Below are 14,941 nucleotides of genomic sequence, written 5' to 3' on the forward strand. Positions count from 1 at the left end.
CTTGTGGGTGGAGGACCCTTTAAAACGCCTTCCCAGAGTTCCCTCCGAGACTTTGGTGACGAGGAGAAGACCCTGCAGCAACAAGAGCAGCCCAGCAGCAGAGGTGATTGCCTGGGAACATGTGGGTGGAGGACCCTTTAAAACGCCTTCCCAGAGTTCCCTCAGAGACTTTGGTGACGAGGAGGAGACCCTGCAGCAACAAGAGCAGCCCAGCAGCAGAGGTGATTGCCTGGGAACATGTGGGTGGAGGACCCTTTAAAACGCCTTCCCAGAGTTCCCTCAGAGACTTTGGTGATCTGGAGGAGACACTGCAGCAACAAGAGCAGCTCAGCAGCAGAGGTGATTGCCTTGGCACTTGTGGGTGGAGGACCCTTTAAAACGCCTTCCCAGAGTTCCCTCAGAGACTTTGGTGACGAGGAGGAGACCCTGCAGCAACAAGAGCAGCCCAGCAGCAGAGGTGATTGCCTTGGCACTTGTGGGTGGAGGACCCTTTAAAACGCCTTCCCAGAGTTCCCTCAAAGACTTTGGTGACCTGGAGGAGACCCTGCAGCAGCAAGAGCAGCCCAGCCGCAGAGGTGATTGCCTGGGCACTTGTGGGTGGAGGACCCTTTAAAACGCCTTCCCAGAGTTCCCTCAGAGACTTTGGTGACCAGGAGGAGACCCTGCAGCAACAAGAGCAGCCCAGCAGTAGAGGTGATTGCCTGGGCACTTGTGGGTGGAGGACCCTTTAAAACCCCTTCCCAGAGTTCCCTCAGAGACTTTGGTGACGAACAGGAGACCCTGCAGCAACAAGAGCAGCCCAGCAGCAGAGGTGATTGCCTGGGCACTTGTGGGTGGAGGACCCTTTAAAACGCCTTCCCAGAGTTCCCTCAGAGACTTTGGTGACGAGGAGGAGATCCTGCAGCAACAAGAGCAGCCCAGCAGCAGAGGTGATTGCCTGGGCACTTGTGGGTGGAGGACCCTTTAAAACGCCTTCCCAGAGTTCCCTCAGAGCCTTTGGTGACGAGGAGGAGACCCTGCAGCAACAAGAGCAGCCCAGCAGCAGAGGTGATTGCCTGGGCACTTGTGGGTGGAGGACCCTTTAAAACGCCTTCCCAGACTTCCCTCAGAGACTTTGGTGACGAGGAGGAGACCCTGCAGCAACAAGAGCAGCCCAGCAGCAGAGGTGATTGCCTGGGCACTTGTGGGTGGAGGACCCTTTAAAACGCCTTCCCAGAGTTCCCTCAGAGACTTTGGTGATCTGGAGGAGACCCTGCAGCAACAAGAGCAGCCCAGCAGCAGAGGTGATTGCCTGGGCACTTGTGGGTGGAGGACCCTTTAAAACGCCTTCCCAGAGTTCCCTCAGAGCCTTTGGTGACCTGGAGGAGACACTGCAGCAACAAGAGCAGCCCAGCAGCGGAGGTGATTGCCTGGGCACTTGTGGGTGGAGGACCCTTTAAAACGCCTTCCCAGATTTCCCTCAGAGACTTTGGTGATCTGGAGGAGACCCTGCAGCAACAAGAGCAGCCCAGCAGCAGAGGTGATTGCCTGGGCACTTGTGGGTGGAGGACCCTTTAAAACGCCTTCCCAGAGTTCCCTCAGAGACTTTGGTGACGAGGAGGAGACCCTGCAGCAACAAGAGCAGCCCAGCAGCAGAGGTGATTGCCTGGGCACTTGTGGGTGGAGGACCCTTTAAAACGGCTTCCCAGAGTTCCCTCAGAGACTTTGGTGACGAGGAGGAGACCCTGCAGCAACAAGAGCAGCCCAGCAGCAGAGGTGATTGCCTTGGCACTTGTGGGTGGAGGACCCTTTAAAACGCCTTCCCAGAGTTCCCTCAGAGACTTTGGTGACGAGGAGGAGACCCTGCAGCAACAAGAGCAGCCCAGCAGCAGAGGTGATTGCCTGGGCACTTGTGGGTGGAGGACCCTTTAAAACGCCTTCCCAGAGTTCCCTCAGAGACTTTGGTGACGAGGAGGAGACCCTGCAGCAACAAGAGCAGCCCAGCAGCAGAGGTGATTGCCTGGGAACATGTGGGTGGAGGACCCTTTAAAACGCCTTCCCAGAGTTCCCTCAGAGACTTTGGTGATCTGGAGGAGACACTGCAGCAACAAGAGCAGCTCAGCAGCAGAGGTGATTGCCTGGGCACTTGTGGGTGGAGGACCCTTTAAAACGCCTTCCCAGAGTTCCCTCCGAGACTTTGGTGACGAGGAGAAGACCCTGCAGCAACAAGAGCAGCCCAGCAGCAGAGTTGATTGCCTTGGCACTTGTGGGTGGAGGACCCTTTAAAACGCCTTCCCAGAGTTCCCTCAAAGACTTTGGTGACCTGGAGGAGACCCTGCAGCAGCAAGAGCAGCCCAGCCGCAGAGGTGATTGCCTGGGCACTTGTGGGTGGAGGACCCTTTAAAACGCCTTCCCAGAGTTCCCTCAGAGACTTTGGTGACCAGGAGGAGACCCTGCAGCAACAAGAGCAGCCCAGCAGTAGAGGTGATTGCCTGGGCACTTGTGGGTGGAGGACCCTTTAAAACCCCTTCCCAGAGTTCCCTCAGAGGCTTTGGTGACGAACAGGAGACCCTGCAGCAACAAGAGCAGCCCAGCAGCAGAGGTGATTGCCTGGGCACTTGTGGGTGGAGGACCCTTTAAAACGCCTTCCCAGAGTTCCCTCAGAGACTTTGGTGACGAGGAGGAGATCCTGCAGCAACAAGAGCAGCCCAGCAGCAGAGGTGATTGCCTGGGCACTTGTGGGTGGAGGACCCTTTAAAACGCCTTCCCAGAGTTCCCTCAGAGCCTTTGGTGACGAGGAGGAGACCCTGCAGCAACAAGAGCAGCCCAGCAGCAGAGGTGATTGCCTGGGCACTTGTGGGTGGAGGACCCTTTAAAACGCCTTCCCAGACTTCCCTCAGAGACTTTGGTGACGAGGAGGAGACCCTGCAGCAACAAGAGCAGCCCAGCAGCAGAGGTGATTGCCTGGGCACTTGTGGGTGGAGGACCCTTTAAAACGCCTTCCCAGAGTTCCCTCAGAGATTTTGGTGACGAGGAGAAGACCCTGCAGCAACAAGAGCAGCCCAGCAGCAGAGGTGATTGCTTGGGCACTTGTGGGTGGAGGACCCTTTAAAACGCCTTCCCAGAGTTCCCTCAGAGACTTTGGTGACGAAGAGGAGACCCTGCAGCAACTAAAGCAGCCCAGCAGCAGAGGTGATTGCCTGGGCACTTGTGGGTGGAGGACCCTTTACAACGCCTTCCCAGAGTTCCCTCAGAGACTTTGGTGACCTGGAGGAGACCCTGCAGCAACAAGAGCAGCCCAGCAGCAGAGTTGATTGCCTTGGCACTTGTGGGTGGAGGACCCTTTAAAACGCCTTCCCAGAGTTCCCTCAGAGACTTTGGTGACGAGGAGGAGACCCTGCAGCAACAAGAGCAGCCCAGCAGCAGAGGTGATTGCCTTGGCACTTGTGGGTGGAGGACCCTTTAAAACGCCTTCCCAGAGTTCCCTCAGAGACTTTGGTGACGAGGAGGAGACCCTGCAGCAACAAGAGCAGCCCAGCAGCAGAGGTGATTGCCTGGGCACTTGTGGGTGGAGGACCCTTTAAAACGCCTTCCCAGAGTTCCCTCAGAGACTTTGGTGACGAGGAGGAGACCCTGCAGCAACAAGAGCAGCCCAGCAGCAGAGTTGATTGCCTTGGCACTTGTGGGTGGAGGACCCTTTAAAACGCCTTCCCAGAGTTCCCTCAAAGACTTTGGTGACCTGGAGGAGACCCTGCAGCAGCAAGAGCAGCCCAGCCGCAGAGGTGATTGCATGGGCACTTGTGGGTGGAGGACCCTTTAAAACGCCTTCCCAGAGTTCCCTCAGAGACTTTGGTGACCAGGAGGAGACCCTGCAGCAACAAGAGCAGCCCAGCAGCGGAGGTGATTGCCTGGGCACTTGTGGGTGGAGGACCCTTTAAAACCCCTTCCCAGAGTTCCCTCAGAGACTTTGGTGACGAAGAGGAGACCCTGCAGCAACAAGAGCAGCCCAGCAGCAGAGGTGATTGCCTTGGCACTTGTGGGTGGAGGACCCTTTAAAACGCCTTCCCAGAGTTCCCTCAGAGACTTTGGTGACGAGGAGGAGACCCTGCAGCAACAAGAGCAGCCCAGCAGCAGAGGTGATTGCCTGGGCACTTGTGGGTGGAGGACCCTTTAAAACGCCTTCCCAGAGTTCCCTCAGAGCCTTTGGTGACGAGGAGGAGACCCTGCAGCAACAAGAGCAGCCCAGCAGCAGAGGTGATTGCCTGGGCACTTGTGGGTGGAGGACCCTTTAAAACGCCTTCCCAGACTTCCCTCAGAGACTTTGGTGATGAGGAGGAGACCCTGCAGCAACAAGAGCAGCCCAGCAGCAGAGGTGATTGCCTTGGCACTTGTGGGTGGAGGACCCGTTGAAACGCCTTCCCAGAGTTCCCTCAGAGACTTTGGTGACCAGGAGGAGACCCTGCAGCAACAAGAGCAGCCCAGCAGCAGAGGTGATTGCCTGGGCACTTGTGGGTGGAGGACCCTTCAAAACGCCTTCCCAGAGTTCCCTCAGAGACTTTGGTGACCTGGAGGAGACCCTGCAGCAACAAGAGCAGCCCAGCAGCAGAGGTGATTGCCTGGGCACTTGTGGGTGGAGGACCCTTTAAAACGCCTTCCCAGAGTTCCCTCAGAGCCTTTGGTGACCTGGAGGAGACACTGCAGCAACAAGAGCAGCCCAGCAGCGGAGGTGATTGCCTGGGCACTTGTGGGTGGAGGACCCTTTAAAACGCCTTCCCAGATTTCCCTCAGAGACTTTGGTGATCTGGAGGAGACCCTGCAGCAACAAGAGCAGCCCAGCAGCAGAGGTGATTGCCTGGGCATTTGTGGGTGGAGGACCCTTTAAAACGCCTTCCCAGAGTTCCCTCAGAGACTTTGGTGACGAGGAGGAGACCCTGCAGCAACAAGAGCAGCCCAGCAGCAGAGGTGATTGCCTGGGCACTTGTGGGTGGAGGACCCTTTAAAACGGCTTCCCAGAGTTCCCTCAGAGACTTAGGTGACGAGGAGGAGACCCTGCAGCAACAAGAGCAGCCCAGCAGCAGAGGTGATTGCCTTGGCACTTGTGGGTGGAGGACCCTTTAAAACGCCTTCCCAGAGTTCCCTCAGAGACTTTGGTGACGAGGAGGAGACCCTGCAGCAACAAGAGCAGCCCAGCAGCAGAGGTGATTGCCTGGGCACTTGTGGGTGGAGGACCCTTTAAAACGCCTTCCCAGAGTTCCCTCAGAGACTTTGGTGACGAGGAGGAGACCCTGCAGCAACAAGAGCAGCCCAGCAGCAGAGGTGATTGCCTGGGAACATGTGGGTGGAGGACCCTTTAAAACGCCTTCCCAGAGTTCCCTCAGAGACTTTGGTGATCTGGAGGAGACACTGCAGCAACAAGAGCAGCTCAGCAGCAGAGGTGATTGCCTGGGCACTTGTGGGTGGAGGACCCTTTAAAACGCCTTCCCAGAGTTCCCTCCGAGACTTTGGTGACGAGGAGAAGACCCTGCAGCAACAAGAGCAGCCCAGCAGCAGAGTTGATTGCCTTGGCACTTGTGGGTGGAGGACCCTTTAAAACGCCTTCCCAGAGTTCCCTCAAAGACTTTGGTGACCTGGAGGAGACCCTGCAGCAGCAAGAGCAGCCCAGCCGCAGAGGTGATTGCCTGGGCACTTGTGGGTGGAGGACCCTTTAAAACGCCTTCCCAGAGTTCCCTCAGAGACTTTGGTGACCAGGAGGAGACCCTGCAGCAACAAGAGCAGCCCAGCAGTAGAGGTGATTGCCTGGGCACTTGTGGGTGGAGGACCCTTTAAAACCCCTTCCCAGAGTTCCCTCAGAGACTTTGGTGACGAACAGGAGACCCTGCAGCAACAAGAGCAGCCCAGCAGCAGAGGTGATTGCCTGGGCACTTGTGGGTGGAGGACCCTTTAAAACGCCTTCCCAGAGTTCCCTCAGAGACTTTGGTGACGAGGAGGAGATCCTGCAGCAACAAGAGCAGCCCAGCAGCAGAGGTGATTGCCTGGGCACTTGTGGGTGGAGGACCCTTTAAAACGCCTTCCCAGAGTTCCCTCAGAGCCTTTGGTGACGAGGAGGAGACCCTGCAGCAACAAGAGCAGCCCAGCAGCAGAGGTGATTGCCTGGGCACTTGTGGGTGGAGGACCCTTTAAAACGCCTTCCCAGACTTCCCTCAGAGACTTTGGTGACGAGGAGGAGACCCTGCAGCAACAAGAGCAGCCCAGCAGCAGAGGTGATTGCCTGGGCACTTGTGGGTGGAGGACCCTTTAAAACGCCTTCCCAGAGTTCCCTCAGAGATTTTGGTGACGAGGAGAAGACCCTGCAGCAACAAGAGCAGCCCAGCAGCAGAGGTGATTGCTTGGGCACTTGTGGGTGGAGGACCCTTTAAAACGCCTTCCCAGAGTTCCCTCAGAGACTTTGGTGACGAAGAGGAGACCCTGCAGCAACTAAAGCAGCCCAGCAGCAGAGGTGATTGCCTGGGCACTTGTGGGTGGAGGACCCTTTACAACGCCTTCCCAGAGTTCCCTCAGAGACTTTGGTGACCTGGAGGAGACCCTGCAGCAACAAGAGCAGCCCAGCAGCAGAGTTGATTGCCTTGGCACTTGTGGGTGGAGGACCCTTTAAAACGCCTTCCCAGAGTTCCCTCAGAGACTTTGGTGACGAGGAGGAGACCCTGCAGCAACAAGAGCAGCCCAGCAGCAGAGGTGATTGCCTTGGCACTTGTGGGTGGAGGACCCTTTAAAACGCCTTCCCAGAGTTCCCTCAGAGACTTTGGTGACGAGGAGGAGACCCTGCAGCAACAAGAGCAGCCCAGCAGCAGAGGTGATTGCCTGGGCACTTGTGGGTGGAGGACCCTTTAAAACGCCTTCCCAGAGTTCCCTCAGAGACTTTGGTGACGAGGAGGAGACCCTGCAGCAACAAGAGCAGCCCAGCAGCAGAGTTGATTGCCTTGGCACTTGTGGGTGGAGGACCCTTTAAAACGCCTTCCCAGAGTTCCCTCAAAGACTTTGGTGACCTGGAGGAGACCCTGCAGCAGCAAGAGCAGCCCAGCCGCAGAGGTGATTGCATGGGCACTTGTGGGTGGAGGACCCTTTAAAACGCCTTCCCAGAGTTCCCTCAGAGACTTTGGTGACCAGGAGGAGACCCTGCAGCAACAAGAGCAGCCCAGCAGCGGAGGTGATTGCCTGGGCACTTGTGGGTGGAGGACCCTTTAAAACCCCTTCCCAGAGTTCCCTCAGAGACTTTGGTGACGAAGAGGAGACCCTGCAGCAACAAGAGCAGCCCAGCAGCAGAGGTGATTGCCTTGGCACTTGTGGGTGGAGGACCCTTTAAAACGCCTTCCCAGAGTTCCCTCAGAGACTTTGGTGACGAGGAGGAGACCCTGCAGCAACAAGAGCAGCCCAGCAGCAGAGGTGATTGCCTGGGCACTTGTGGGTGGAGGACCCTTTAAAACGCCTTCCCAGAGTTCCCTCAGAGCCTTTGGTGACGAGGAGGAGACCCTGCAGCAACAAGAGCAGCCCAGCAGCAGAGGTGATTGCCTGGGCACTTGTGGGTGGAGGACCCTTTAAAACGCCTTCCCAGACTTCCCTCAGAGACTTTGGTGACGAGGAGGAGACCCTGCAGCAACAAGAGCAGCCCAGCAGCAGAGGTGATTGCCTTGGCACTTGTGGGTGGAGGACCCGTTGAAACGCCTTCCCAGAGTTCCCTCAGAGACTTTGGTGACCAGGAGGAGACCCTGCAGCAACAAGAGCAGCCCAGCAGCAGAGGTGATTGCCTGGGCACTTGTGGGTGGAGGACCCTTTAAAACGCCTTCCCAGAGTTCCCTCAGAGACTTTGGTGACCTGGAGGAGACCCTGCAGCAGCAAGAGCAGCCCAGCAGCAGAGGTGATTGCCTTGGCACTTGTGGGTGGAGGACCCGTTGAAACGCCTTCCCAGAGTTCCCTCAGAAACTTTGGTGACCAGGAGGAGACCCTGCAGCAACAAGAGCAGCCCAGCAGCAGAGGTGATTGCCTGGGCACTTGTGGGTGGAGGACCCTTTAAAACGCCTTCCCAGACTTCCCTCAGAGACTTTGGTGACGAGGAGGAGACCCTGCAGCAACAAGAGCAGCCCAGCAGCAGAGGTGATTGCCTTGGCACTTGTGGGTGGAGGACCCGTTAAAACGCCTTCCCAGAGTTCCCTCAGAGACTTTGGTGACCAGGAGGAGACCCTGCAGCAACAAGAGCATCCCAGCAGCAGAGGTGATTGCCTGGGCACTTGTGGGTGGAGGACCCTTTAAAACGCCTTCCCAGAGTTCCCTCAGAGACTTTGGTGACGAGGAGGAGACCCTGCAGCAACAAGAGCAGCCCAGCAGCAGAGGTGATTGCCTGGGCACTTGTGGGTGGAGGACCCTTTAAAACGCCTTCCCAGAGTTCCCTCAGAGCCTTTGGTGACGAGGAGGAGACCCTGCAGCAACAAGAGCAGCCCAGCAGCAGAGGTGATTGCCTGGGCACTTGTGGGTGGAGGACCCTTTAAAACGCCTTCCCAGACTTCCCTCAGAGACTTTGGTGACGAGGAGGAGACCCTGCAGCAACAAGAGAAGCCCAGCAGCAGAGGTGATTGCCTTGGCACTTGTGGGTGGAGGACCCGTTGAAACGCCTTCCCAGAGTTCCCTCAGAGACTTTGGTGACCAGGAGGAGACCCTGCAGCAACAAGAGCAGCCCAGCAGCAGAGGTGATTGCCTGGGCACTTGTGGGTGGAGGACCCTTTAAAACGCCTTCCCAGAGTTCCCTCAGAAACTTTGGTGACCAGGAGGAGACCCTGCAGCAACAAGAGCAGCCCAGCAGCAGAGGTGATTGCCTGGGCACTTGTGGGTGGAGGACCCTTTAAAACGCCTTCCCAGACTTCCCTCAGAGACTTTGGTGACGAGGAGGAGACCCTGCAGCAACAAGAGCAGCCCAGCAGCAGAGGTGATTGCCTTGGCACTTGTGGGTGGAGGACCCTGTAAAACGCCTTCCCAGAGTTCCCTCAGAGACTTTGGTGACCAGGAGGAGACCCTGCAGCAACAAGAGCATCCCAGCAGCAGAGGTGATTGCCTGGGCACTTGTGGGTGGAGGACCCTTTAAAACGCCTTCCCAGAGTTCCCTCAGAGACTTTGGTGACGAGGAGGAGACCCTGCAGCAACAAGAGCAGCCCAGCAGCAGAGGTGATTGCCTGGGCACTTGTGGGTGGAGGACCCTTTAAAACGCCTTCCCAGAGTTCCCTCAGGCTTTGGTGACCTGGAGGAGACCCTGCAGGAACTAGAGCAGCCCAGCAGCAGAGGTGATTGCCTGGGCACTTGTGGGTGAAGGACCCTTCAAAACGCCTTCCCAGAGTTCCCTCAGAGACTTTGGTGACCTGGAGGAGACCCTGCAGCAACAAGAGCAGCCCAGCAGCAGAGGTGATTGCCTGGGCACTTGTGGGTGGAGGACCCTTTAAAACGCCTTCCCAGAGTTCCCTCAGAGACTTTGGTGACCTGGAGGAGACCCTGCAGCAACTAGAGCAGCCCAGCAGCAGAGGTGATTGCCTGGGCACTTGTGGGTGGAGGACCCTTTAAAACGCCTTCCCAGAGTTCCCTCAGAGACTTTGATGACCAGGAGGAGACCCTGCAGCAACAAGAGGAGCCCAGCAGCAGAGGTGATTGCCTGGGCACTTGTGGGTGGAGGACCCTTTAAAACGCCTTCCCAGAGTTCCCTCAGAGACTTTGGTGACCTGGAGGAGACCCTGCAGCAACAAGAGCAGCCCAGCAGCAGAGGTGATTGCCTGGGCACTTGTGGGTGGAGGACCCTTTAAAACGCCTTCCCAGAGTTCCCTCAGAGACTTTGGTGACCAGGAGGAGACCCTGCAGCAACAAGAGCAGCCCAGCAGCAGAGGTGATTGCCTGGGCACTTGTGGGTGGAGGACCCTTTAAAACGCCTTCCCAGAGTTCCCTCAGAGACTTTGGTGACCTGGAGGAGACCCTGCAGCAACAAGAGCAGCCCAGCAGCAGAGGTGATTGCCTGGGCACTTGTGGGTCGAGGACCCTTTAAAACGCCTTCCCAGAGTTCCCTCAGAGACTTTGGTGACGAGGAGGAGACCCTGCAGGAACAAGAGCAGCCCAGCAGCAGAGGTGATTGCCTGGGCACTTGTGGGTGGAGGACCCTTTAAAACGCCTTCCCAGAGTTCCCTCAGAGACTTTGGTGACGAGGAGGAGACCCTGCAGCAACAAGAGCAGCCCAGCGGCAGAGGTGATTGCCTGGGCACTTGTGGGTGGAGGACCCTTTAAAACCCCATCCCAGAGTTCCCTCAGAGACTTTGGTGACCTGGAGGAGACCCTGCAGCAACAAGAGCAGCCCAGCAGCAGAGGTGATTGCCTGGGCACTTGTGGGTGGAGGACCCTTTAAAATGCCTTCCCAGAGTTCCCTCAGAGACTTAGGTGACGAGGAGGAGACCCTGCAGCAACAAGAGAAGCCCAGCAGCAGAGGTGATTGCCTTGGCACTTGTGGGTGGAGGACCCTTTAAAACGCCTTCCCAGAGTTCCCTCAGAGACTTTGGTGACCTGGAGGAGACCCTGCAGCAACAAGAGCAGCCCAGCAGCAGAGGTGATTGCCTGGGCACTTGTGGGTGGAGGACCCTTTAAAACGCCTTCCCAGAGTTCCCTCAGAGACTTTGGTGACGAGGAGGAGACCCTGCAGCAACAAGAGCAGCCCAGCAGCAGAGTTGATTGCCTTGGCACTTGTGGGTGGAGGACCCTTTAAAACGCCTTCCCAGAGTTCCCTCAGAGACTTTGGTGACCTGGAGGAGACCCTGCAGCAGCAAGAGCAGCCCAGCAGCAGAGGTGATTGCCTGGGCACTTGTGGGTGGAGGACCCTTTAAAACGCCTTCCCAGAGTTCCCTCAGAGACTTTGGTGACCAGGAGGAGACCCTGCAGCAACAAGAGCAGCCCAGCAGCAGAGGTGATTGCCTGGGCACTTGTGGGTGGAGGACCCTTTAAAACGCCTTCCCAGAGTTCCCTCAGAGACTTTGATGACCAGGAGGAGACCCTGCAGCAACAAGAGGAGCCCAGCAGCAGAGGTGATTGCCTGGGCACTTGTGGGTGGAGGACCCTTTAAATCGCCTTCCCAGAGTTCCCTCAGAGACTTTGCTGACCTGGAGGAGACCCTGCAGCAACAAGAGCAGCCCAGCAGCAGAGGTGATTGCCTGGGCACTTGTGGGTGGAGGACCCTTTAAAACGCCTTCCCAGAGTTCCCTCAGAGACTTTGGTGACGAAGAGGAGACCCTGCAGCAACTAAAGCAGCCCAGCAGCAGAGGTGATTGCCTGGGCACTTGTGGGTGGAGGACCCTTTAAAACGCCTTCCCAGAGTTCCCTCAGAGACTTTGGTGACCTGGAGGAGACCCTGCAGCAACAAGAGCAGCCCAGCAGCCGAGGTGATTGCCTGGGCACTTGTGGGTGGAGAACCCTTTAAAACGCCTTCCCAGAGTTCCCTCAGAGACTTTGGTGACCAGGAGGAGACCCTGCAGCAACAAGAGGAGCCCAGCAGCAGAGGTGATTGCCTGGGCACTTCTGGGTGGAGGACCCTTTAAAACGCCTTCCCAGAGTTCCCTCAGAGACTTTGGTGACCTGGAGGAGACCCTGCAGCAACAAGAGCAGCCCAGCAGCAGAGGTGATTGCCTGGGCACTTGTGGGTGGAGGACCCTTTAAAACGCCTTCCCAGAGTTCCCTCAGAGACTTTGGTGACCAGGAGGAGACCCTGCAGCAACAAGAGCAGCCCAGCAGCAGAGGTGATTGCCTGGGCACTTGTGGGTGGAGGACCCTTTAAAACGCCTTCCCAGAGTTCCCTCAGAGACTTTGGTGACCTGGAGGAGACCCTGCAGCAACAAGAGCAGCCCAGCAGCAGAGGTGATTGCCTGGGCACTTGTGGGTCGAGGACCCTTTAAAACGCCTTCCCAGAGTTCCCTCAGAGACTTTGGTGACGAGGAGGAGACCCTGCAGGAACAAGAGCAGCCCAGCAGCAGAGGTGATTGCCTGGGCACTTGTGGGTGGAGGACCCTTTAAAACGCCTTCCCAGAGTTCCCTCAGAGACTTTGGTGACGAGGAGGAGACCCTGCAGCAACAAGAGCAGCCCAGCGGCAGAGGTGATTGCCTGGGCACTTGTGGGTGGAGGACCCTTTAAAACCCCTTCCCAGAGTTCCCTCAGAGACTTTGGTGACCTGGAGGAGACCCTGCAGCAACAAGAGCAGCCCAGCAGCAGAGGTGATTGCCTGGGCACTTGTGGGTGGAGGACCCTTTACAACGCCTTCCCAGAGTTCCCTCAGGGACTTTGGTGACCTGGAGGAGACCCTGCAGCAACAAGAGCAGCCCAGCAGCAGAGGTGATTGCCTGGGCATTTGTGGGTGGAGGACCCTTTAAAATGCCTTCCCAGAGTTCCCTCAGAGACTTTGGTGACGAGGAGGAGACCCTGCAGCAACAAGAGAAGCCCAGCAGCAGAGGTGATTGCCTTGGCACTTGTGGGTGGAGGACCCTTTAAAACGCCTTCCCAGAGTTCCCTCAGAGACTTTGGTGACCTGGAGGAGACCCTGCAGCAACAAGAGCAGCCCAGCAGCAGAGGTGATTGCCTGGGCACTTGTGGGTGGAGGACCCTTTAAAACGCCTTCCCAGAGTTCCCTCAGAGACTTTGGTGACGAGGAGGAGACCCTGCAGCAACAAGAGCAGCCCAGCAGCAGAGTTGATTGCCTTGGCACTTGTGGGTGGAGGACCCTTTAAAACGCCTTCCCAGAGTTCCCTCAGAGACTTTGGTGACCTGGAGGAGACCCTGCAGCAGCAAGAGCAGCCCAGCAGCAGAGGTGATTGCCTGGGCACTTGTGGGTGGAGGACCCTTTAAAACGCCTTCCCAGAGTTCCCTCAGAGACTTTGGTGACCAGGAGGAGACCCTGCAGCAACAAGAGCAGCCCAGCAGCAGAGGTGATTGCCTGGGCACTTGTGGGTGGAGGACCCTTTAAAACGCCTTCCCAGAGTTCCCTCAGAGACTTTGGTGACCAGGAGGAGACACTGCAGCAACAAGAGGAGCCCAGCAGCAGAGGTGATTGCCTGGGCACTTGTGGGTGGAGGACACTTTAAAACGCCTTCCCAGAGTTCCCTCAGAGACTTTGCTGACCTGGAGGAGACCCTGCAGCAACAAGAGCAGCCCAGCAGCTGAGGTGATTGCCTGGGCACTTGTGGGTGGAGGACCCTTTAAAACGCCTTCCCAGAGTTCCCTCAGAGACTTTGGTGACGAAGAGGAGACCCTGCAGCAACTAAAGCAGCCCAGCAGCAGAGGTGATTGCCTGGGCACTTGTGGGTGGAGGACCCTTTAAAACGCCTTCCCAGAGTTCCCTCAGAGACTTTGGTGACCAGGAGGAGACCCTGCAGCAACAAGAGCAGCCCAGCAGCAGAGGTGATTGCCTGGGCACTTGTGGGTGGAGGACCCTGTAAAACGCCTTCCCAGAGTTCCCTCAGAGACTTTGGTGACCTGGAGGAGACCCTGCAGCAACAAGAGCAGCCCAGCAGCGGAGGTGATTGCCTGGGCACTTGTGGGTGGAGGACCCTTTAAAACGCCTTCCCAGAGTTCCCTCAGAGACTTTGGTGACCAGGAGGAGACCCTGCAGCAACAAGAGCAGCCCAGCAGCAGAGGTGATTGCCTGGGCACTTCTGGGTGGAGGACCCTTTAAAACGCCTTCCCAGAGTTCCCTCAGAGACTTTGCTGACCTGGAGGAGACCCTGCAGCAACAAGAGCAGCCCAGCAGCAGAGGTGATTGCCTGGGCACTTGTGGGTGGAGGACCCTTTAAAACGCCTTCCCAGAGTTCCCTCAGAGACTTTGGTGACGAAGAGGAGACCCTGCAGCAACTAAAGCAGCCCAGCAGCAGAGGTGATTGCCTGGGCACTTGTGGGTGGAGGACCCTTTACAACGCCTTCCCAGAGTTCCCTCAGAGACTTTGGTGACCTGGAGGAGACCCTGCAGCAACAAGAGCAGCCCAGCAGCAGAGGTGATTGCCTGGGCATTTGTGGGTGGAGGACCCTTTAAAATGCCTTCCCAGAGTTCCCTCAGAGACTTTGGTGACGAGGAGGAGACCCTGCAGCAACAAGAGAAGCCCAGCAGCAGAGGTGATTGCCTTGGCACTTGTGGGTGGAGGACCCTTTAAAACGCCTTCCCAGAGTTCCCTCAGAGACTTTGGTGACCTGGAGGAGACCCTGCAGCAACAAGAGCAGCCCAGCAGCAGAGGTGATTGCCTGGGCACTTGTGGGTGGAGGACCCTTTAAAACGCCTTCCCAGAGTTCCCTCAGAGACTTTGGTGACGAGGAGGAGACCCTGCAGCAACAAGAGCAGCCCAGCAGCAGAGTTGATTGCCTTGGCACTTGTGGGTGGAGGACCCTTTAAAACGCCTTCCCAGAGTTCCCTCAGAGACTTTGGTGACCTGGAGGAGACCCTGCAGCAACAAGAGCATCCCAGCAGCAGAGGTGATTGCCTTGGCACTTGTGGGTGGAGGACCCGTTAAAACGCCTTCCCAGAGTTCCCTCAGAGACTTTGGTGACCAGGAGGAGACCCTGCAGCAACAAGAGCATCCCAGCAGCAGAGGTGATTGCCTGGGCACTTGTGGGTGGAGGACCCTTTAAAACGCCTTCCCAGAGTTCCCTCAGAGACTTTGGTGACGAGGAGGAGACCCTGCAGCAACAAGAGCAGCCCAGCAGCAGAGGTGATTGCCTGGGCACTTGTGGGTGGAGGACCCTTTAAAACGCCTTCCCAGAGTTCCCTCAGAGACTTTGGTGACCAGGAGGAGACCCTGCAGCAACAAGAGCAGCCCAGCAGCAGAGGTGATTGCCTGGGCACTTGTGGGTGGAGGACCCTTTAAAATGCCTTCCCAGAGTTCCCTCAGAGACTTTGGTGACGAGGAGGAGACCCTG

The sequence above is a fragment of the Sceloporus occidentalis genome, unplaced genomic scaffold (assembly GCF_023333645.1).
Source record: "Sceloporus occidentalis isolate IW3139 unplaced genomic scaffold, rSceOcc1.0.p SCAF_177, whole genome shotgun sequence".
NCBI lineage: Eukaryota > Metazoa > Chordata > Lepidosauria > Squamata > Phrynosomatidae > Sceloporus > Sceloporus occidentalis.